At 38.9% G+C, this 23031-nt stretch overlaps 1 protein-coding gene and 1 pseudogene across 1 annotated transcript in view; one reads left to right on the top strand and one right to left on the bottom strand.

Moving 5' to 3' along the window:
• Nucleotides 1-23031, bottom strand: part of DOCK3 (dedicator of cytokinesis 3) — a 595846-nt gene that overhangs the window by 538956 nt on the left and 33859 nt on the right. The gene's annotated exons all lie outside the window — the stretch shown is intronic.
• On the top strand, nucleotides 9170-11325 carry LOC122213609 (annotated as a pseudogene).

Here is a 23031-nt window from a genome sequence, read left to right as displayed (position 1 = left end):
TTTCATCATTATTTTATTTGTTATGTTGATCTGTGGCCAGTGATCTTTAATATTACTATTGTAACTATATTGGGTGCAATGAACCGTGACCTATAAGACAGGTAAACTTCATCAATAAATGTACGTATTCTTTTTCTTTAATTTTTATTTAAGTTCTACTTAGTTAACATACAGTGAAATATGAGTTTCAGGAGGAGAATTCAGAGATTCATTACTTACATACAACACCCAGTGAGTATCATAACAAGTGCTCCTTAATACCCATCACCCATCTAGCCTACCTCACACCCATCTCCCACATCAACCCTTAGTTTGCTCTCTATTGTTAAGAGTCTCTTATAGTTTGCTCCCTCTTTTTGCCCCCTCCCATGTGTTCATTTGTTTTGTTTCTTAAATTCCACATATGACTGAAATCATACGGTATTTGTCTGACTTATTTTGATTAGCATAATACACTCCAGCTGCATCCATGTTGTCACAAGTGGTGACATGGAAAAGATTTCATTCTTTCTGATGGCTGAGTAATATTCCATTGTATTGATACACCACATCTTCATCCATTCATCAGTCAATAGACACTTGGGCTCTTTCCACAGTTTGGCTTTTGTTGATAATGCTCCTATAAACATTACGGTCCATGTACCCCTATGAATCTGTATTTTTTAACCCTTTGGGTAAATACCTAGTAATGCAATTACTAGGGCATAGGACAGTCCTATTTTTAACTTTCTGAGGAAGCTCCATACTGTTCTCCAGAGTGGCTGTACCAGGTTACATTCCCACCAACAATGCAAGAGTGTTCCTCTTTCTACACATCCTCACCAACACCTGTTGTTTCTTGTGTTGGTCATTTTAGCCATTTTGACAGGTGTGAGGTGGTATCTCATCATGGTTTGCATTTGTATTTCCCTAATGATGAGTGATGTTGACCATCTTTTCATGTGTCTGTTAGCCATTTGGATGTCTTCTTTGGAAAAGTGTCTGTTCATGCCTCCTGCCCATTTCTTAACAGAACTATTTGTTTTTTAGGTGTTGAGTTTAATAAGTTCTTTATAAATTTTGGATACTAATCCTTTATCAGATATATCATTTGCAAATATCTTCTCCCATTCTCTAGGCTGCCCTTTAGTTTTGCTGATTGTTTCTTTCACTGGGCAGAAGCTTTTTATCTTTTTTTATTTATTTTTTTTTTAATTTTTTTTTTCAACGTTTTTTATTTATTTTTGGGACAGAGAGAGACAGAGCATGAACGGGGGAGGGGCAGAGAGAGAGGGAGACACAGAATTGGAAACAGGCTCCAGGCTCCGAGCCATCAGCCCAGAGCCTGACGCGGGGCTCGAACTCACGGACCGCGAGATCGTGACCTGGCTGAAGTCGGACGCTTAACCGACTGCGCCACCCAGGCGCCCCTATTTTTGAGAAAGAGAGCACAAGTGGAGGAGGAATGGGGCGGGGCAGAGGATCTGAATTGGCTCTGTGCTGACAGCAGTGAGCCTGATGAAGGGCTTGAACTCACAAACTGTGATATCATGACCTGAACTGAAGTCAGAGGCTCAACTAACTGAGCCACCCAGGCACCCCAAAATTTTTTCCTGATTAAGTCCCAACAGTTCACGTTTGCTTTTGTTTCCCTTGCCTCTGGCAATGTGTCTAGTAAGAAGTTGCTCCAGCCAGGTCAAAGAGGTTGCTGACTCTGTTCTCTAGGATTTTGATGGCTTCCTGTATCACATTTAAGTCTTTCATCCATTTTGAATTTATTTTTGTGTATGCTGTAAGAAAGTGGTCCAGTTTCATTCTTCTGCCATGTGGCTGTCCAATGTTCCCAGCACCATTTGTTGAAAAGTCTGTCTTTTTTCCATTGGATATTCTTTCCTGCTTTGTCAAAGATTAGTTGACCATATGGTTGTGGGTCCATTTCTGGGTATTCTATTCTGTTCCATTAATCCTATGTGTCTGTTTTGGTGCCAGTACCATACTGTCTTGATGATTACAGCTATAAAGTATAGCTTGAAATCTGGAATCATGATGCCTCCAGTTTTGTTTTTCTTTTTCAGGATTGCTTTGGCTATTCAGGGTCTTTTGCGGTTTAATACACATTTTAGATTGTTTGTTCTTGCGCTGTGAAATATGCTGTTGGTATGTTGATGGGGGTTGCATTAAATGTGTAGACTGTTTTGGGTAGAAAGACATTTTAACAATGTTTGTTCTTCCAATCTATAAGCATGGAATGCATTTCTTTGTGCCCTCTTCAATTTCTTTCATAAGCGTTCTATAGTTTTCAGAATACAGACCTTTTACCTCTTTCGTTAGGTTTATTCCTAGGTATCTAATTGTTTTTGGTACAATTGCAATGGGACCAATTCCTTGATTCCTTTTTCTGTGGCTTCATTATTGGTGTATAGGAATGCAATCGATTTCTGTACATTGACTTTATATTCTGTGACTTTGCTGAATTCATCTATTCTAGCAATTTTTTGGTAGAGTCTTTCAGGTTTTCTACATACATGTCATCTGCAAATAGTGAAAGTTTGTCTTTGCTTATTTGGATGCATTTTATTTCTTTTTGTTGTCTGATTGCTGAGGCTAAGACTTCTAGTACTATGTTAAATAGTAATGGTAAAAATGGACATCCCTGTCTTGTTCCTAACTGCAGAGGAAAAGCTCTCAGATTTTCCCCACTGAGGATGGTATTAGCTGTGGGTTTTTCATATATGGCCTTCATGATGTTGAGGTATGTGAGGTTTTTAGCAAGAATAGATGATGTGTTTTGTCAAATGTCTTTTCTGCATCTAATGACAAAATCATATGGTTATCCTTTCTTTTATTAATGTGTATATCACATTGATGGATACGCAGATAATGAACCACCCCTGCAGCCTAGGAATAAATCCTACTTAATCGTGGTGAGTAACTCTTCCAATGTACTGTTGGATTCAATTTGCTGGTATCTTGTTGAGAATTTTTACATCCATGTTCATCAGGCATACTGGCCTGTAATTCTCCTTTTTAGTGAGGTATGTCTGGTTTTGGAACCAAGGTAATGATGACCTTGTAGAATGAGTTTGGAAGTTTTCCTTCCATTTCTATTTTTTAGGACAACTTGAGAAGAATAGGTATTTAACTCTTATTTAACGTTTATTTATTTTTGGGACAGAGAGAGACAGAGCATGAACGGGGGAGGGGCAGAGAGAGAGGGAGACACAGAATCGGAAGCAGGCTCCAGGCTCTGAGCCATCAGCCCAGAGCCCGACGCGGGGCTCCAACTCACGGACCACAAGATCATGACCTGAGCCGAAGTCGGACGCTTAACCAACTGAGCCACCCAGGCGCCCCTCTTATTTAAATGTCGGGTAGAATTCCCCTGGGAAGCGATCTGGCCCTTGACATTTGTTTCTTAGATTTTTTTTTAATGTTTATTTATTTAAGAGAGAGATGGAGAGAGCGAGCAGGGGAAGGGTCAGAGACAGAGAGGGAGAGAGGGAATCTGAAGCAGGCTCTGTGCTGTCAACATGGAACTCAATGCAGGGCTTGATCTTATGAACCCTAAGATATTGACCAGAGCTGAAGTCAAGAAGCAGATACTTAGCTGAATCAGACACCCAGGTGCCCCTGTCAAGAGATTTTTGATTACTGATTCAATTTCTTTGCTAATTATGGGTCTGCTCAAATATTCTATTTCTTCCTGTTTCAGTTTTGTTAGTTTGTAGATTTCTAGGAATTTGTCCACTTCTTCCAGATCAGCCAGTTTGTTCACATATAATCTTTCATAATATTCTCTTATAATTGTTTGTATTTCTGTGGTGCTGGTTGTGATCTCTCCTCTTTCATTCATAATTTTACTTATTTGGGTCCTTTCTCTTTTTGATAAGTCCAGCTAGGGGTTTATCAATTGTATTAATTCTTTTGAAGAACCAGCTCTTAGTTTCATTTATCTGTTCTACTGATTTTTTTTGTTTCTACATTATTTCTGCTCTAATCTTTATTATTTCCCTTCCTCTGCTGGCTTAAGGCCTTATTCGCCACCATTCCTTTTCTAGCTCCTTTAGGTATAAGGTTATTTTATGTATTTGAGACTTTTATTGCTTCTTGAGGTAGGCCTGTATTGCAATATACTTCCCTCTTAGGACTGCCTTTGCTGCATCCCAAAGGTTTCGGACTGCCATGTTTTCATTTTCATTTGCTTCCATGTACTTTTTATATTTTCTTTAATTTCCTTGTTAACTCATTCATTCTTTAGTAGGATGTTCTTTAACCTCCATGTTATTTGTGGTCTTTCCAAATTTTTTCTTGTGGTTGACTTCAAGTTTCATACCGTCATGGTCTGAAAATATACATGGTATAATCTCCATCTTTTTGTTCCTGTTGAGGGCTGATCTGTGACCCAGTATATGATATATTCTAGAGAATGTTCTGTGTACACTCGAAAAGAATGTGTATTTGGCTGCTTTAGGATGAAATGTTCTGAATATATCTGTTAAGTCCATTCAGTCCAGTGTGTCATTCAAAGCCATTGTTTTCTTGTTGATTTTCTGCTTAGATGATCTGTCCATTGCTCTAAGTGGGGTGTTAAAGTCCCCTACTATTATGGTATTATCATCAATAAGTTTCTTTACATTTGTGATTAACTGATTTATATATCTTCAAGTTGGGGGGCATATATTTACAACTGTTAGATCTTCTTGATAGAGAAACTCCTTAATTATGATACAATGCCCTCTTAATCTCTTGTTACAACCTTAGGTTTAAAATCTAGTTTGTGTAAGTATGGCTACTCCGACTTTCTTCTGATGTCCATTAGCATGATAGATGGTTCTCCATAACCTTACTTTTTTAATTTTTTTAATTTTTTTTATTATTACAGTTTTTTTGAGAGTGATATAAAGCACAAGTGGGGGAGGGGCAGACAGAGAAGGAGACACAGAATCCGAAGCAGGCTCCAGGCTCTGAGCTATCAGCACAGAGCCCGTCATGGGGCTTGAACCCACAAACTGTGAGATCATGACCTGAGCCAAAATCGGACACTCAACCGACTGAGCAGGCGCCCCATCCACCCTCTCACTTTCAATCTGCAGGTGACTTAGATCCAAAATTAGTCTCTTGTAGGCAGCATATACATGTATCTTGTGGCTTTTCTCTTCCATCCACTCTGAGATCTTACGTCTTTTGATTGGAGCCATTTAGTCCATATACATTCCGAGTAATTATTCACAGATATGAATTTAGTGCCATTGTATTACCTGTAAAGTTGGTATTTCTGGTGATGTTCTGTTCCTTTTTAGTCTTTGTTGTTTTTGGTCTTTTTCCCCCCCAAAGAGTCCCTTTAATAGGGGTATCTGGGTGGCTCAGTCAGTTAAGTGTCCGACTTTTGGTTTCAGCTCAGGTCATGATCTCACAGTTTGGGGGGTTTGGGCCCATCAGGCTCTGTTCTGGCAGCACAGAGGCTGCTTGGGATTCTCTGTCACCCCCTCTCTCTCTGCCCTGCCCCTCTCTCAAAGGAAATAAATAAACATTTAAAATATATATATATTTCTGGGGCGCCTCGGTGGCTCAGTCAGTTGAGTATCCGACTTCGGCTCAGGTCATGATCTTGCAGTCTGTGAGTTCAAGCCCTGCATCAGGCTCTGTGCTGACAGCTCAGAGCCTGGAGCCTGCTTTGGATTCTGTGTCTCACTCTCTCTCTGCCCCTCCCCCACTCATGCTCTGCCTCTCTGTCAAAAATAAACATTAAAAAAAATTTTTAATATATATATATTTCTTACAATGCTGGTTTAGTGGTCATGATGAACTCTTTTAGTTTTTGTTTGTCTGGTAAACTCTTTATCTCTCCTTCTATTCTGAATGACAGTCTTGCTAGATAAAGTAGTCTTGGATACATATGTTTCCCATTCAGCATGTTGAATATATCCTGCCACTCCCTTCTGGCCTGCCAAATTTCTGGAACAGATATACTGAGAACCTTATCTGTTTTCCCTTACAGGTGAAGGGCTTTCCTTTCCCTTGCTACTTTCAGAATTCCTTCCTTGTCTATGTATTTTGTGTATTTGACTATGATATGTCTTGGTAATGGCTGGCTTTTATTATATTTAATGGGAGCTCTCTGTGCTTCTTGGAATTTGATGTCTGTGTCCTTTCCAGACTGGGGAAGTTTTCAGCTATAATTTGCTCATATAAACCTTCTGTCCCTTTTTCTGTCTCTTCATCTTCTGGGACTCCTATGATATGAATGTTACTACACTTTAAGGAGTCGCTGAGTTCCCTAAGTCTACATTCATGACCCAATACCTTTGCTTCCCTCTTCTTTTCAGCTTCATTATTTTCTATAATTCTATCTTCTATATCACTGACTCATTCTCTGCTTCATTCATCCTCATTGTCATGGCATCCATTCTAGTTTGCATTTTGGTTATAGCATTTTTAATTTCAGCCTGACCAGTTTTTATTTCTTTTATCTCTGCAGTAAGGGATTCTCTAGTGTCTTCTATGCTTTCCTCAAGTCCACTTAGTATCCTTTTAACTGTTTTAAATTCTAGTTCAAGCATCTTACTTACCTCTGCATTGACTAAATCCCTAGCCGTTACTTCTTCCCATTCCTTCTTTTGAGGTGAATTCTTCCATCTTGTCAAATTATCAAGGTCACTGCTTTTTTGTTAGTAAAGCCTGTTTTATTCCTGCTCCTGAGAGTAATAGCTATATTAAGAAGAGAACCAAAAACTACCAAACAAATGAAATTAAAAGGGAAGCTAGTTCTTTTGTGTGTTTTGGTCTGCTTGTTAAAAGCAAAATTAGATCGTAGGTGTATTTGGGTCTGCTTATGAAAAGAAGCTAGATCAAATAAATAAAATAATAATAAATACATTAAAAATAAAAAATGCTTTTCCTGTAACCCATTAAAAAGAAAAAAACCCAGGAGCGCCTGGGCAGCTCAGCTGGTTGAGCATCTGACTTCAGCTCAGGTCATGATCTTGCAGTCCGTGAGTTCAAGCCCCCGTGGGGCTCTGTGCTGACAACTTGGAGCCTAGATCCTGCTTCAGATTCTGTGTGTGTGTGTGTCTCTCTCTCTGACCCTCCCCCACTCATGCTCTGTCTCTCTTAAGAATAAACATTAAAAAAAAACCCAAGGGACACTAGATCCTGTTTCCCCTACAGCCAAACCTTTGCAGCACTCAATGATCAGTAGACTTGGTACAAGCCAGGGGTTTGTGCTGGTCTTCTGGGAATGGGGCCTGCTGCACTGATTCTCAGGAGGTCTTGTCCTAGTGGAGATGCACCTGCAGGATGCAGGGGGGGGCGGGACTTGATGTAAGTGGCTCCAGCCTCTACTTGCTGGCACTGTTTTACTCATTGACATGGGTCAGGGCTCATGAATGGGAGAGAAAATGGGAGTTTCCCCGCTCTCTCATCTTAAGACAGGAGCTCCTGCCTGCCACTACGCAGGAAGCCCTCACAGAAGAGCAAAACAATCAACCCTCCTGTGTCCCCAGCTTCTGTCAGATCCCTGCCTTCACCTGGTGTGTGTCCAAGTTGTCTGTCTGCCAGGTGGCACAGCATCCCATGTTTTAGCTCAGGTTTAGCTGGGTTTCAAAACTCCAAATTTCAGAGACCCTATGACACAGACCTGCGCTGATCTTCTAAGGGAGAGTCTTATTGCATTGTAGCCAATTGCTGGTTTGTCCCAGAAAATGATCACACAAGTGCATAGCAGCTTAGAGTTTATGGTAAAGTGCAACAGAAAGCCAGCACCAAGGCTTGCTGCCCTCAGCTGGAGGCCCTGTTTCTCTGCTGGTGAATGGGGCAGCTCAATGGCATCTGCAGGGTCTTTTGTACGCAGAGAAGTCATGCCACCTCTCCCAAATCTACACCAAGAAGGGGAATTGTTTCTCCCCATGCAACCCAGGGGATCCTCAGACCATGCTACCTACTCCTTGGTTTCTGCCCTCCTTCTCCACTGGAGCACCACCAAGTCTGCCAGGAGAGACCCTGGCAATGGCACAGACCTCCAACTTCACACTTTGTGCTCTGCCACTTATAAAAGCTTACAGTGCTTAGCTCCTCTTCTTTTCCCAGTCAATGGTTTGGGGGAAGAGTTTTCTTGTGAAATCCCCTGCACATGATGTCACTCTGTTTTCATTCTTCGTCTCTCACTCACTCACTCACTCCTCTTCCCGTGATCAGGGCTCCCTCGCCTCCACAGTGCCCACCAAATCAACTCTCCAAAGCTCCTACCTCCACAAGGGGGTTGTTTTCCTACTTGCAGATGTGCAGTTTTGTTCTCTCAGTCCTCAGATCGATTTCTTGGGTGCTCAGAATAATTTGATATTGGGGCACCTGGGTGGCTCTGTCAGTTAAGCATCTGACTTCAGCTCAGGTCATGATCTCACAGTTCATGGGTTCAAGTCCCGTGTCAGGCTCTGTGCTGACAGCTCAGAGCCTGGAGCCTGCTTCAGATTCTGTGTCTCCCTCTCTCTCTCTGCCCCTCTCCCACTCACACTCCCTCTCTCTCTCTCTCTCTCTCTCTCAAAAATAAATAAACATTTAAAAAAGTAATTTGACATTTATCTAGTTGTGTTCAAGGGACAAGGCAAGCTCAGGGTCTCCCTATCCTCTGCCATCTTAACTCCTCCAGTAAATATTGTGTGTGTTCTGACTGCTCTACCAACCAGCCATTCCCCTGTCTCTCTCCCTCTCCTCAGACCTCCCTATTCCAAAACACAAAAATATTGAAATTAGGCCAATTAATAGCCCTCCAATGGCCCCTAAGTATTCAACTGAAAGGAAAAGTCAAGTCTCTCACTTTAAATCAAAAGCTAGAAATAATTAAGCTTAGTGAAGAAGGCATGTCGAAAGCCAATAGGCCAAAAGCTAGGCCTCTGGCACCAAACACTTAGCCAAGTTGTGAATGCAAAGGAAATGTTTTGGAAGGAAATTGAAAGTGCTACTTCAGTGAACCCACAAATTATAAGAAAGCAAAACAGTCTTATTGCTGATATGGATGACATATGCTGGATAAAAGATCAAACCAGCCACAACATTCCTTTAAGCCCCCAAATTAATCCAATTCTACAAAGGACTGGGAGGGATGAGGGCACTGCAGAAGAAAAGTTTGAAGCTAGCAGACATTGGTTTATGAGGTTTAAGGAAAGAAGACATCCATCTCCCTAATAAGTACAAGATGAAGCAGCAAGTACTGACATAGAAGCTGCAGGAAGTTATCCAGAAGATCTAGCTAAGATAATTAATGAAGGTGGCTACACTAAACAACAGATTTTCTATGTAGACAAAACAGCCTTATATTGGAAGAAGATGCTATCTAGGACTTTCATTAGAAAGCTAGAGAGAAGTCAATGCCTGGCTTAAAAGTTTCAAAGGATAGGCTACTCTCCTGTTAGGGGCTAATGCAGCTGATGACTTTAAGGTGAAAGCCAATGCTCACCTACCATTCTGAAAATTCTAGGGCCCTTAAGAATTATGCTAAATCTACTCTTCCTGTGCTCTATAAGTGGAATTGTAAAGCCTAAAAGACAGCACATCTGTTTACAACATGGTTTACTAATATTTGAGGGCCACTGTTAATACCTACCACTCAGGAAAAAGAGTCTCCTTTCAAAATATTATTCTCATTGACAATGCAGCTGATCACCCAAAACCTCTGATGGAGATATCCTGCAAGATTAATATTGCTTTCATGCCTGCTAACCATCCATTTTATCCCATGGTTCATGGAATAATTTCAACTGTCAGTATTTTTATTTAAGAAATATATTTTGTCTAGTTTCTAAGGATCATGTCTCTGAGGTCAGGATTCCTGATCCAGAGACAATGGCCTGATGGGTAGCACCTGAAGGTATCATCAAGAGTAACTGAAATAAGTTGACAGCTGTAATGACATGAACCTCTGTGAGTCCCTTCTCTGTGGCATCTATGCCTATGTTTTTGAGAAGCCTTCTTTCATCCAGCAACAAGGCATTCTTCCTTGTATCAGGGTTATGATATGATTGCTCAAGCCCAATCTGGGACTAGGAAAACAGCCACTTTTGCCACATTGATTCTGCAACAAGATGGAATTGAATCTAAAGACTACACAGGCTTCGGTCCTGGCACCGACTAGAGAGTTAGCTCAGCAGATACAGAAGGTAGTCATGGTATTAGGATATTAATTACATGGGTGCCCCCTGCCATGCCTGCATTGGGGGGGACCAATGTACATTCTGAAGTGCAGAAGCTGCAGATGGAAGATCCCCATAACATCATGGGTACCCCAGGTCATGTGTTTGATATGCTTAACCAGAAACACCTGTCTCCCAAATACATCAAGTAGTTTGTACTGGACAAGTTGATGAAATGTTTTTTTTATTTTTTTAATTTACATCCAAGTTAGTTAGCATATAGTGCAACAATGATTTCAGGAGTAGATTCCTTAATACCCCTTACCCATTTAGCCCATCCCCCCTCCCACAACTCCTCTAGTAACCCTCTGTTTGTTCTCCATATTGAAGAGTCTCTTATGTCTTGTCCCCCTCCCTGTTTTTATATTATTTTTGTTTCTCTTCCCTTATGTTCATCTGTTCTGTGTCTAAGTCCTCATATGAGTGAAGTCGTGTGGTATTTGTCTTTGACTAATTTCCTTAGTATAATACCCTCTAGTTCCATCCAGCTGATGAAATGTTAAGCCGCGGATTCAAGGACCAGATCTATGACATATTCCAAAAGCTCAACAGCAACACCCTGGTGGTTTTGCTGTCAGCTACAATGCCTTCCAACATGCTTGAGGTGACCAAGAAGTTCATGAGGGACCCCAATCAGATTCTGTTCAAAAAGGAGGAGTTGACCCTGAAGGGTATCCACTGGTTCTACTTCAATGTGGAAGGAGAGGAGTGGAAGCTGGACACATTGTGTAACTTGTATGAAACCCTGACCATCATGCAGGCAGTCATACTCATCAACACCCTAAGAAAGGTTTATTGACTCATTGAAAAGATGTACACCAAAGACCCCACCATGTCTGCTATGCACAGAGATATGGAATGCGATGTTAAATGAGATGTTATCATGAAGGAGTTCACTCTGGCTCTTAGCAGAGTATTGATTACTACTGATTTGCTGGCCAGAGGCATTGATGTGCCACAGGTTTCTTTAGTCATCAAGTATGACCTTCCCACCAACAGGGAAAATTATATCGACAGAATCAGTCCTGGTGGACAATTTGGCCATAATGGTGTGGCTACTGACATAGTGACAGAAAAAGACAAGAGGATTCTTCAATATAGGGAAACCCTCCACAACACCTCCATTGAGGAGATGCCCCTCAATGTTCCTGAACTCATCTAAGGAACTGTCCTGCTACCTAGCCCTACTGAGGGTTCAGTCCATGGGGGGCTTAAGAGGAGCAGGAGAGGGGAGGGAAGGGAACCAAGGGATGGACATCTTGCCATTTTTTTCTTTTTTTCTTTGAATAAGCGTCACTTTTTGAGGCAAAAAAAAAAAAAAAGAATTTTGTAAGGTTACAGCTTCCATAGATAGTGGTTCCTTTATCTGGACAAAGTAAATTGAAAAAGTTCTGGAAAGAATTCATAATTCTAGATGTCATTAAGAACTTTCGTGATTCACAGGAAGAGGTCAAAATATCCATATGAACAGGAGTTTGAAAGCAGCTGATTCTAACCATCATTGATGACCTCGAAGGATTCAAGACTTCTGTGGACAAAGTAACCACAGATGTGATGGAAATAGCAAGAGAGCCAAAATTAGTAGTAGAGTCTGAACCTGTGATCAAATTGCTGCAATTTCATGATAAAACTTTTTTTTTAATGTTTATTTTTGAGAGAGAGAGCATGAGTGGGGGAGGGGTAGAGAGAGAGAGGGAGACACAAAATCCAAAGCAGGTTTTAGGCTCCGAGCTGTCAGCACAGAGCCCAACGCAGGGCTCGAACCCACGAACCATGAAATCATGACCTGAGCCAAAGTCTGATACTCAACCGACTGAGCCACCTAGGCACCCCTCATGATAAAACTTTAACACTGGAATTGCTTCTTATGGATAAACAAACTGGTTTCTTGAGATGGAATCCTCTCCTAGTGACAATGCTGTGAAGACTGGTGAAATGACAACAAAGGATTTAGAATATTACATCAACTTCATTGATAAAGAAGCAGCAGGATTTAAGACACTGACTACAATTCTGGAAGAAGTTCTACTGTGGGTAAAATGCTATCAAACAGCATCCCATACTACAGAGAAAAATCATTTGTAAAAAGAAGAGTCAATGCAGCAAACTTCACTGTTATCTTATTTAAAGAAATTGCCACAGACACCCAACCTTCAGCAGCCACCACTCTAATCAGTCAGCAGCTGTCAACATCAAGACCCTCCACCAGCAAAAATATTATAATTTGCTGAAAGCTCAGATGATAGTTAGCATTTTTTTAGCAATACAGTATCTTTTAATTTTTGGAGGGAGACTCTAAATGCTTTTTATTTTTTTAAGTTTTTATTACAATTCCAGTTAACATATAGTGTAATAGTAGTTTCAGGTGTACAATATAGTGGTTCAATACCTCCATATGACACCCAGTGGTCATCACAACAAGTGCACTCCATAATCCCCATCACCTATTTAACCCATCCCCCCAACTACCTCCCCTCTGGTAGTTTGTCCTCTCTAGTTAAGAATCTGTTACTTGCTTTGCCTCTCTCTTTTTTTCCTTTGCTCGTTTGTTTCTTAAATTCCACATACAAGTAAAATCATACAGTATTTGTCTTTCTCTGACTTAAGGGATGTCCACTGTTTAATACACATAATTTTACTACACACTTAATACACTATAGTGCAAACATAACTTCTATATGCACTAGGAAACCAAACAATTCATTTGACTCACTTTATTGTGATATTCAGTTTATTGCAGTGGTCTGGAAACCAAACCGGCAGTATCTCCAAGGTATGCTTGTACTTCTTTTCTTGATTTATGGAACAAAGCTCCCAAAGCAATGTCAAATAAAACTTACAGGGGCGCCTGGGTGGCTCAGTTGGTTGAGCATCCAACTTGGCTCAGGTCATGATCTCACAGTTCGTGGGTTCGCGCCCCACATTGGGCTCTGTGCTGACAGCTCAGAGCCTGTTGGATTCTGTGTCTCCCTCTTGCTCTGCTCCTCCCCTACTCACGCTCTCTCTCTCTCTCTCTCAAAAATAAATAAACATTAAAAAATAAAAAAAAACTTATAAAGGCAGATGTTCTTATTTTGTTCCTGAAGTTTGAAGGGAAACATTCTATGTTTCATTATTAAGCATAATGTCAGATGTGGGTTCTTCATATGTGCCTTTTATTAGATTGGTAAATCCAGCATTATATAAAATATATACATTGTATAAATCTATATAAATTATTTGCTTATATCAAGAGTTTTTACATCTATAATCATAAAGGATATTGGTCTATAATTTTCTTTTAATCTTATTAGGGTTTTAGATAAAAGTTACACTGGCTTCATAATGAGTTAGGAAATGTTTCACCCTCTTTTGCTTTTGAAAAGCATGTTTCACAGAATTCACACATGAAACCATTTGGGACTTGAGTCTTCTTTGTGAGAAAATTATTTTATTAGAAACTGAATTTATTTAATTTAGTATCACTCTATTTCTTCCTGTGTCAATTTTGTTCAAATGTGCCTCTCAAGAATTTAAGTAAAATGATTCATAATATTCTCTAATGTTCTCTCATTATGAATGTTTTATTTAATTTAGTCTTACTAAGAACTTATCATTTTTATTAATCCTTTTAAAAAATCACTTTTAGTTTTACTAGTTTTCTCTAGTCTCCATCCATTTTCTACTTAATTGATTTCTGCTCTGATTTTTTTATTTCATTCTATTTTAATTTGCTATTGTTTTTCTATTTTCTCCAGTAGGTACCTTGGATTATTCACTTTAAATCTTTCTTGCCTTCCAACCACTCTGGAAAACAGTATGGAGGGTCCTCAAAAAGTTAAAAATAGAACTATCCTACGATCCAGCAATTACACTACTATTTACCCAAAGGATACAAAAATACTCATTCAAAGGGATATGTGCACTCCAATGTTTACAGCAGCAACATCCAAATTATGGAAAGTGCCTAAATCTCCATCGACTGATAAATGAATAAAGAAAATGTGGTATATCTATACAATGGAATATTACTCAGCCATAAAAAAGAATTAAATCTTGGAGTGCTTGGGTGGCTCAGTCAGTTAAGCATCCAACTCTTGATTTCAGCTCAGGTCATGAGCTTGCAGTTCATGGATTTGAGCCCATCAGGTTCCATGCTGACAGTGCAGAGCCTGCTTGGGATTCTCTCTCTCCCTCACCTTCTGCCACTCCCCACTTGCAAAATTCACACACCCTCTCTCTCTCTCTCTCTCTCTCAAAACAAATAAATAAACTTAAAAAAAATTAAATATTGCCATTTTCAACAATGTGGATGGAGCTAGAGAGTATTATGCTAAGTGAAATAAGTCACAGAAAGACAATTACCATATGATTTTACTCATGTGGAATTTAAGAAACAAAACAAATGAACATGGGGGGGAGAAGAGGCAAATCAAGAAACAGACTATTTTAAGTTTATTTATTTTGAGAGAGAGAGAGAGAGAGAGAGAGACAGAGAGAAAGTGAACATGAGCAGGGGAGGGGCAGAGAGAGGAGGAGAGAGAGAGAGAATCCCAAGCAGGCTCCTCCCTGTCAGTGTAGAGCCCAACATGGGGCTCAATCCCATGAATCATGAGATCATTCCCTGAGCCAAAATCAAGAGTCAGACACTTAACCAACTGAGACACCCAGGCACCCACAGACTTTTAACTATAGAGAACTGATACTTGCTAGAGGGGAGGTGAGTGGGAATGTGTTAAATAGGTGATGGCTATTAAGGAGGGCACTTGTTGTGATGAGCACTGGGTGCTGTATGTAAGTGATGAATCACTGAATTCGACACCTAAAACTAATACTACACTGTATTTTACCTAATTAGAATTTAAATAAAAACTTGTAAAGAAAAAAATCTTTCTTTCTTTCCAATATAAGCATTTAAAACTTCCCCACTATGAAAGTGGATGATGGACACTGAAGAGGGCACCTGTTGGGATGAGCACTGGGTGTTGTATGGAAACCAATTTGACAATAAATCTCATATTAAAAAAAATAAAAAATAAAAAAAATAAAACTTCCCATGATGTGACAAGAAGAGCAGTCACCCCTGCGCAATTCCCCCTGAAAGTCCAGAACCTCACCTTATGTCAGATAGACCCTGAATGAGTCTCACAGAGACACTCTCACAGCCTAGAGCAGGCTCAGAATTGCTATGTGTGAGGTACGGCCTGGGTAGAATAGGCCTGAGAGTAATGCCCAGGGGAAAGAGCCTTCCATCAATGGACCAATACTGTTTCCATGGTTTGGACAAAAGCAACATGGAAACCTTAGAGGCTGGCATCAGGAGAAACTGCATGAGGGGTACAGGATCCCTCTGCACCACCTCTGCAACTTCTCTGTAAACCCAAAATCACTCCAAAGTAACAAGCTCATTAAAAATTTTTTTCAGTAAATAAAAAAATTAAACTATAAAATTTCCTCTAGCATTGCAATATTTATTGCATCCACAAATTTTGATAGTATGTTTTCATTATTCAATTCAAAACATTTTCTAATTTCCTTTGTGGTTTTTTTTTATAATTGACTGATGAGTTATTTAGAAATATTTCCAAATATGTGAGGGTTTCCTGATTATCTTATCATTGATCTCTAAGTTAATTTTATTCTAGTTGGGAGAACACACTCTATTATTTCAATCCTCGAAAATTTATTAAGATATGTTTTTTGGTGGCACCTGGGTGGCTCAGTCAGTTGAGCAACTGATCTTGATTTCAGCTTAGATCATGGTCCCAGGGTCATGGGTTCAAGCCTCACACTGGGATCCACACTCAGCGTGCAGCCTGCTTAAGATTCACTCTCCCCCTATCCCCTGTTCACACTCACTTTCTAAAATAAAAAAGAAATTTTTTTAAGATACGTTTTTTGGGTTAGCATATGGTCTATCTTGGTGATAACATATGCAATTTAAAGAGGGCACTTGTTGGGATGAGCACTGGGTGCTGTATGTAAGTAACGAATCATGGGAATCTACTCCCAAAGCCAAGAGCACACTGTAGATACACTGTATGTTAGCTAACTTGACAATAAATTATATTTAAAAAATAAAATGAAGTAAATAAATAAACTTCAAAACAAAATAAATACCTTCATTTAAAAAAATTGTGTCCTGTTTATTTACTTTAAAAATAAATACATACATACATACATACATACATACACACATACCTTCATTTAAAAAAAAATTGTGTCCTCTGTTGGGTACAGTCATCTAAAATTTCAATTGTGTCAAGTTTTGGTTGGTAGTGTAGTTTAACTCTTCCAAAATCTAACTGACATTTTGTCTGCTTCATCTATCATTTACTAAAAGATAAATCTCCAATTATTATAGATACATCTATTTCTCCCTTTAGTTCTGTCAACTGTTGTTTCACGTGTGCTAAACCTCTATTAATTGGTATATACACATTTAAGATTTTTAAATCTTCAGTAAATTGAAACTTTTATCATTATTAACTGTTCTTTGTCTCTGGTAGTATTCCCTGAAGTCTACTCTGTCTCATAGTAATACAGCAAAACCAGCTTTCTTATGCATGTTTGTACAGCATCTTTTTCTAACCTATTTTAGTTATTATCTATATCTTCATCTTTAAAGTATATTTCCTGTTAACAGTGTATTGTTATGTACTGCTTTTTTTATCCAGTCTGATAATGTTGGTCTTTTAAATGGATAATTTAGTCTATTTAAAAATTAACATAATTATTTATATGGTTTAAGTCTATAATCTTGGCTTTTTTGGTCCCATTTGTTCTTTGTTCCTCTGTTCTTCGTTTTTTGTGGGTAATCATTCTCCTGGACTTCTTAGTTCTATGCCCATGATTTCCTTTAGCTCTGTGAGTATATTTAAGGCAGCTGATAAAAAGTCGTGTGTAGTAAGTTCAGTGTCCAGGCATCCTCAGGCACAGTTTCTGTTCATTTCTTTTTTTCTATAAATGGGCTACAGATTTTGTTTCTTTGCATGTCTCATAATCTTTTTTTCTTGGAAACTAGACTAACTGACAATTTTGATTCTTCTCACTCCCCAGAGTTTGTTGTTTCTGCTTGTTGTGGGTTATAATTGTTTGTTTAGTGACTTTCCTAAACTAGCTTTGTAAAAGTGTATTTTTTGTGGTATGTGACCACTGAAGTCTCTGTTCACTGGCTTAGCGCTCAGCCTGAGATCTGACAGAGATTTTCTTAAAGACCTGGAGCCAAAATGAGGAGGTGAGGAAAAGTACTCTCCTGGTCTATGCAGACTGGCCTGAATTAGGGCACTCCTTCAATGCTTAGCCAGGCCATTTACAATTCTGCCCTAACCTTCATTTCTGCATACATAGAGCCTAAAAATAAGCCAGAAGTGCAAGTTCAGGTCTTTTTGAGCATGTGGCTAGCCCTTGGCATACACATAGACTTTTGATTCCCTGGCAAACACTGTGTAAAGCCTAATAGTTCCCCATGTTATCTCCTTCACCCCCTATCCCTTCCTAGGCTTTTCAGTGTCTCTGCTGCTTGTCCCATCTGTTGTCCTTTGCCCCAGGTGGCTGCAGGTAGCATATGCCTTTAAGTGATTTAAATGAACAATGTCCAAGAAGGCTACTCCAGCCTGAGAGAGTTCTGAAGGGGTCAAAACAAATGTAAGACCTTGAGCTAATCACTCATGGCACTACTAGACAGGTCAAAGTACACAACCCCAGTTCTTTCAGAATAAAATCCATATTGCCCCACTCTGGCACTAGAAACCCATACCAGGTACATGGGCTGTTGCTCCCACAGCTGTTACCAGCTGGGCAATGTAGGGGATAGCAGGTGGGTAAGTAAAAGGACCACAATACCCTTTTACCAAAAATTATAAGCCTCTTTCTTCATTAAGCATTCACCTGGTTTTATAGTTTTTGTTAGATTCCAGAGCTCAAAAAAAGTTCATAATAACAGTTTTTACCAGCTTAATTGTTGCTTCAGTAGACGGGTGAATCTTTAAACCTCCCTACTCTGTTATTACTGGTGACTTCATGTCCCTTGTTTCTGGTTAGTTGAACATATTTTACAATTTCACTTGTTTCTTCTACTGTTTTAGGTACACTATTTGGTATTTTTGGTACTTTAGAGACTATGATATGCATCCTTAATTTACTATAGTCTTTCCCTAAGTAATATTTTAATACCTCAGAAACAATGTAAAAACTGATTTCAGTATCTCTATTTTCCTATCATTTGTGTTCCTATTGTCATATTTTGCCTCTACACATGCTATAAACTCTGAGACATTATTACTTATTCCTGTTGTTTCTCCACTAAGGTGCCTTTTATCTCTTAAGATTTTCTTTGAATGTAATTTACCTAGGTAATCTTATTTGGGTTTCTGTGAACTTTTTGGATCTGTGCACTGGTATCTTTCATTAATACTAGAAAATTCTCAGCCATTATTTTCTCAATTATTTTTTATTCCATTTTCTGTCTAGTCTCCTTTTGGGATTCCAAGCACCCATATGTTAATTTGATTGTATCCTACAGATCTCAAAACTTGTTCAGTTTTATTATCATCCATCTTTTTCTTTAGTTTAGCATGGATAACTTCTAAGGCACCATCAGTTGCCTTATTCTTTCTATTGCTATGTCCTGTCCTGCAGCTAAGCCCATCAAATGAATTCTTCATTTCTGATCCTGAACTTTTTGGTTCTAAAATTCCTATGTGGCTCATTCTTTTACAGTTTCCACTTCCCTGCTGAAATTCTTCACCTCTTCATACACGTATGAAAAGCATACTTATCACAGTTACTTTAAAGTCCCTCTCTGTTAATGCCAACATCTAGGTCATCTATGAGGCTGCTTCTATTGACTATTTTGTCTTTTGATTATGAGTCATTTTTATCTTCTTTCATTGCATGTCTCACAATTTTTTATTGTATGCCAGACAACAATAGGAGCCACTAGGCTAGGAGACTGAGTCAATCTGGGTACTTAAGCTGGGTCTGGCTTTATTTCACCTTTGATTTATTTCAACTATTTTAATTTAGCTCACCACTGTTTCACAAATGTTTGGATAGAGAATCATAACTTTTTCTTCAGCAAGATTAGAGATTTGAGCACCAGCAAGATTTTTAAGGTCTATGACTTTCCAGCCCAGCTGAACCACAAGAAATGTCTCTGCTTCATATGCCACAGAAGATCTCGATCTCATTCAGCCTCTCTCTCTCTGATTTACAGCCAAGCTACCAGCCTCTTAGGCACCTTGGTTTTTATATCTTGGGAAATCACTTTGTGCCCACCTGCCTTCTCCCAGTTTTCAGCAGCTGATGCTATGCTCCCGATGAAGTGCTCATTTATCTCAGGGAGATCTCTCTCACCTTTCATGCCCTATTCCCAACCACTGGCACATCACTTCCATTCACTTGGTAAAGACTCCATGAATCTTGGGGGTTTCCTCACAGTCCCCCTGCCCTTTTCTCAGCCTCTGGCACACTCCCACCCCAAACTAAGTGAAGACACAGTGGAAAATGACTAGCAGGTGAGTGCAAACTTGCTCTGTGACTGGAGGTCTTCAAGATTCTGATCAATCCTCAAAAGTTCTCTGAAAGTTCAGTTGACTTCTATCCTATATGTGACAGTTTCTCACCTCCTCCCACCATTCTCCTGGGATAAAAGCAGCCAGTTATGGGTCTATTTGGTCTTAGAAAATATTTGTGTCTCTCTGTAATTTAATGTTTAACAGTACTACTCAGTTATAAAAAGGAAAAAAACTATTGAGATATGCAACATGAATGAATCCCAAAATAATTATTCTGAGTAAAAAAAGTCAGACCAGGGCACCTGGGTGGCTCGGTCAGTTACGTGTATGGCTCTTGATTTTGGCTCACGTCATGATCTCCCATTTCATGAGTTCAAGCCATTGATCAGGCTCTATGCTGACAGTGAAGAGGGTGCTTGGTATTCTCTCCCTCTCTCTCTCTCCCCCTCCTGCACACACTCTCTCTCTCTCTCTCTCTCTCTCTCAAAATAAATAAATAAACTTACCAAAAAAAGTCATACCAAAAGTTAAATGCATGCTTTTGATTCCATTTATATACAATTCTAGAAATGCAAATTAATCTATAATGACACAGAGTAGAGCAGGGTTGCCTAAGAATGGGTGAGAGAAAGACAAGAGAGAGGGATTACAAAAGGAACTAGCTAACTTTTGAGAGTAACTGATATGTTCATTAGCATGACTGTGGTGATGAGTTTATAATTATAAATATAATATCACAATTAGAAACATAATTATAAATATATATTATAATTAGAAACATAATACATATATATTAACAGTTAAATATTATACATACATATATCAAAATGTATCACATGGCACACTCTAAACATATACAATTTATTGTGTGTGAATTATACCTCAATAAAGGTGTGTTTCAAAAACAACCAGAATAGCATTGCCATTAAAATACGAAATGAAAAATAGTGGACAAGAGCAGCAAAATTTACCAACAGACAAGGAATATCCATCACTTTACACTGGAGAAGATAAAAGTTGTGATCAAGCATTTCACCATTAAAAAACATAATAAAGCCTCTAGGAAAAAGGACCACAAAGCATAAGTACAAGAACTCAAGAAAGAGATGTTAGGACAACAGAAAAAAATGAGACAAAAATTTACACAGCTCAAGAAAAGAGAAAAGAAAAAAAAGTAACAGAAATGAAGACAAAATTAGAAGAGGCACAAGAAAAAATAAGCACCACAGAATTACAGAATGCATAGTAAAAGGTAGAGGACAGAAATTAGAAAAGTGAACACAAAATGTCAATTGCAATACAGTTAATGTGTAGTAACAGCAGGCTAACATTCCCATGATAACAATTAGAAAAAGCTAAATAAATCACAAATACCATATTTCCAAAGGCATTAGAAAACTGTGGAAACAACAAACACCAGATGACCTAAAATTCCAAAGAAGAGAGAAACAGTCCAAGGTAAGAGGACAAATGCCAGCTGTTTTTCTTCCTTCAGAGCATGTGCCAATTATGTATATAGGTTGAAGTTTGGGTTTGTTCCAGACAAAGAGTTGCTACTGAAACAAAACAAAAAGAAACCAGCAAAGCATTTAGTAGTTACAAGGGACTGGTGTAATAAATTGGAAATTTGATAGGGCTCAAACACATGACCCCACAGGATCTGCTAAATTCTGGAGATATATAGAGAATTACAAAGAAGTGCTGAAATGTCTTTATGGGAGAATGAAATTTCCTGAAGTTTCACAGTGTTTTAGAAATAAACACTTGCCAAAGGAAAGGACAGGCTTCAAACAGAAAACCAGTCTTACCCAAAGGAATTTGCCAAATTTAGTGGTGTGCTAAGACAAAAACCTCTCAATGACATAAATTAAACTTCTACAGCATTTTAGGACTCACAAAGACCATGATCTACCAGTCTCTCAAATAAAAAAGCTCAGGAAGGTTTTACCATAATAAGAGGGAGCTAGACCCAACTCTTACTAAAACTGCAACACAGATCTAACTACTGAAATCCCTGACTGGACTGACAGAAACACTCTCCAGTAGAAGATTATATCTGGAGTCTGTACTATTCTTTTATATGCAATGTCCATCATACAATAAAAACTTACTAGACATGCAGTGGGACAAAAAATATAACCAATAATCAAGAGGAAAAACTAGATAATAGAAGATTCACAGATGATCCAAATATTGGACTAACCAAATAGGATTTTTTTTAAAACTATGATTAGTAGGTTAAAGAAAATTAAGAGGGGCCCCTGGGTGGCTCAGTGGGGTAAGTATCTGACTTTGGCTCAGGTCACGATCTCATGGTTCGTGAGTTCAAGCGCCACATCAGGCTCTCTGCTGTCAGCACAGAACTCGCTTCAGATCTTCTGTCCCCCCTTTCACTGCCCCTCTCCTGCTTGTGCATTCTCGCACTTTCTCAAAAATAAACTTTTTTTTTTAAAGAAAATTCAGGGGTGCCTGGGTGGCTCAGTCAGTTAAGCGACTGACTTCTGCTCAGGCCATGATCTCATGGCCTGACAGCTCAGAGCCTAGAGCCTGCTTATGATTCTGTGTCTCCCCCTCTCTGCCCCTCCCCCATTCGTGCTCTGTGTCTATCAAAAATAAACATTAAAAATTTTTTAAATAAAAATAAAATTCAGAAAAAAATATATAAAATAAATAATGTTTCAGATATTCAACGAGGACTAGAATCTATAAAAACTAATCAAATATGATTTCTTAACAATGAAAAATTCTATAACTGAAATAAATCACTCAACAGGAGTTTATAAGAAGATTGAACACAGGGGGTGCCTGGGTGGCTCAGCCGCTTAAGCATCTGACTTCGGCTCAGGTCATGGTCTCATGGTTTGTGAGTTCAAGCCCCACACTGGGCTCTGTGCTGACAGCTCAGAGCCTGGAGCCTGATTCAGATTCTGTGTCTCCCTCTCTCTCTGCCCCTCCCCAGCTAGCTTGCTCATGCTCTCTCTTTCTCTCTCTCTCAAAAATAAAATTAAACCTTAACAAAAAAAAAGATTGAACACACCGGAACACAGAATTAAACTGAAGAGAGATCAACAGAAAATACCTAAACTGAAACAGAGAGGAAAAGAATGGGGAAGAAACAAGAAGTATATAATAGACATGTGGAACTTATTCAAAAGGCCTAAGAAACTGACAACTAGTATCCATTAAAAGAGAGGGAAAAATAGTAAATAATATTCAAAAGGTAACGCTTGACATCTTTCTAAAACTGATTAAAAACATCAACCCACAAATATGAAATAGAATTAAAGGGAAAAGTACAGCTAGAGAAACAGCAAAAGGAATCCAATATATGCCTAACTGAAATAACTAAACAAACACAAAACAAAGATGTA

The sequence above is a fragment of the Panthera leo genome, chromosome A2, assembly GCF_018350215.1.
Source record: "Panthera leo isolate Ple1 chromosome A2, P.leo_Ple1_pat1.1, whole genome shotgun sequence".
NCBI classification, from domain to species: Eukaryota; Metazoa; Chordata; class Mammalia; order Carnivora; family Felidae; genus Panthera; species Panthera leo.
Note: the sequence above shows the minus strand (reverse complement) of the source record. Positions and strands in the feature narration are given on the sequence as shown.